Here is a 2,737-nt window from a genome sequence, read left to right on the forward strand (position 1 = left end):
AGCCTTCCGAGTATCTGGGACTACTGGCGTGCGCCTCCACGCCCGGCTAATTTTTTAATTTTTTAATTTTTTTTATTTTTAGTACAGACCGGACTTCACCGTGTTGGTCAGGTTGGTCTCGAGCTCCAGGCCTCAAATAATATATCCACTTCGGCTTCCCAACGTGTTGGGATTACAGGCGTGAGCCATCGCGCTCGGCCCAAGATCTTTTAAGACCGCAGCTCCAGTCTCTCTTCCCAGCGAAGTGGTCCCTGCCACTTCGACCCGCTTATATCCGAACAGGATGGGAGTTCTGCCTAAGGTAGAACCACGCTAAATTGGAGGATTGGCAATCTCTTGAGTCTGCGGGTGCTGAGCGGAGAGTGTTAACGATGAACCAGAGACAGGCTCAAAGTAGAGCAGAAGGGCGTGAAGTTAATCGCTGTGTAGCCACCTTAGTTTTTCAGCCGGCTGAATTGCAGCAAGAGAAGGGAACAGCCCGGAGGAGTCTCTTACAGGAGTGAACAGTGGCATGGCAACTTCATTTCCTGGTACCTTTTGACAAAAGACTGATTTTGTTTACAGCGCCAAGCTGTCAGCCTATCAGGATCATTCAGGAGCTTCCTTTGGCTTCAAAGTCCAAGCTTCACATCCTGATTTGGGTTCTTGTGCCCTTAGGGTCAAAGAAATTGACTTTTGAGGCAGAGTGTACAGAATAAGAATCTTGCCTCTAGCACTTATTGGCTCTGTGACCTTAGATAGCTTACTCAACCTTAGTTTCTTCATCTACAGATGGATATGTATTATCTACAGACAGATAGTATCTAGTTCATAGCCTTGGTGTGAGGCTTCAATTGACATATGCTAACGTGCTTAATGTAGTGCCTGTCATAAAGGAAAATATTCAACAGATGGCGGTTACTATTATAACTTAAAAGACAGCACAGAGGGTCAGCTAGGGTTTTAGGAATGAGCTCTGTCTGGGGCACAAGCATGGGACAGGAGGCGGCAGGAAAAGACATCAGGAGCCGCTGGAGCTACAGATTTCCTAAGATGACCATTCTTTCTTATACACGAGTTTCTCAACTAGAATGACATTTGCTCTTTGATGTGCAGTGATGGATGAGATCTCTGCAGATGTCAGTGTCAACATCTTAAACTAATACCATCAGGGTAGCAGGGACATTGGAGCCCCCAGTTTTAAGTTGTATTTGGTGAACTCTGTGAATAATCCAAGAGATACTTAGTTTTCCTTTTCCTCTGCACTGGCTGAAAATGTTCCTAAGACCCCAGTACACGTTCCTCTGAATTTTGGAAGCAGCCTGCACACTGACTTGAGGGAAGTGAGTGCACCAGCGCATGGTGATGTGCCAATCCATGCAGAGAGGGCTGAAAAGGGGAAGGAAGAGACCCTTCCTCTTTTCTGTTCTGAGAGAATGAGGCGATTATGTTTCGGTGCTTCTGACACACCCACTGCTGGTTTGGTTAAGAAACCACACTACTGATCCTTGCTACTGCCCTGCTCTGGCTAAAGAGGTTCTAGGCCTTCCTCCCTCTAGTGGATAGATGTGGCAAGAGGCGGAGGTATGGAACCAAAGGAGAGCATAACTACTACTCGGGCTTCTCTCAGTGATTGCATTTTCTGAACCCCAAAGTGACACATTCTAACAAGTATGAGTGCATCACTGGGAACCACAGGACAGAATGGTTGGGTATGGGCTTATCCTGGAAACTAAGTGTCAGACTCAGTAATTGTGGGAAAGCTCCTTTGTTCCTGAAAATGAATGCTGCAGGAGTGGTGGGAAGGGGCTGCTGCCTTGAGTAGGATAGAGATGGGACCAGATGATCTGTAGGTCTTCCTGTCTCAGATTCTGTGGAGAATTCCCCTCCACCATGACTCACGGTAGTCTTTCATTACTCCTTGTTTGGAGGAAAAGATAGGCATTTCTGAATTTTTATTTAACCCAGTCTTTTAAGTTTAGGATTTCCTACTGGGTATACAATAAAGAATAGAAGAGACTGGGTTCACTCCTGTAATTCCATCACTTTGGGAGGCTGGGGAAGATGGATCACTTGAGCCCAGGAGTTTGAGACCAGCCTGGGCAACATGGCAAAATCCTGTCTTTACAAAAACACAAAAATCAGCCGAGTGTGATGGCACTGGCCTGTAGTCCTAGATACTAAGGAGGCTGAGGTGGGGGGATCACTTGAGCCTGGGAGATCAACGCTGCAGTGAGCCATGATTGTGCCACTGCACTCCAGCCTGGGCAATAGAGCAAGACCCTGTTTCCAAAAAAAAAAAAAAAAAAGAATATAATATAATGTAGTGTGAGGGGGAAGTAGAATTTTAAACCTGGGTTTTATAATTCTGAATTAGGATGTAAAACACAGTGGCCCTTTTTAGATAAAATATCCAGAAAGAAGCCTGGAAGAAGACTTGCTCATACAGAGGAGATGGCATGGAGGAATCAGACCAGGAGATGTAATAATGACAAAAAAATTAACATTTATTGAACATGCACAATATAGCAAGAACTGGGTAAATTGCTTTTCACATATTCTGACAACATCCATTTAATCCTGACAACAACTGTGAGATAGATATTATCATTAGTAGTCTCATTTTATGGAGTGGGGGGAAGCTGAAGTTTAGGACAAATAAGTAACTTGCCCAAGATCACCTACTAAATGGCGAACTCAGACTACATACCAGGCAGCTTGATGTTGAAAACTAACAACCCCACACCCCTTTTTGAAC

This window comes from Colobus angolensis, unplaced genomic scaffold (assembly GCF_000951035.1).
Source record: "Colobus angolensis palliatus isolate OR3802 unplaced genomic scaffold, Cang.pa_1.0 Scaffold91, whole genome shotgun sequence".
Taxonomy (NCBI): Eukaryota; Metazoa; Chordata; class Mammalia; order Primates; family Cercopithecidae; genus Colobus; species Colobus angolensis.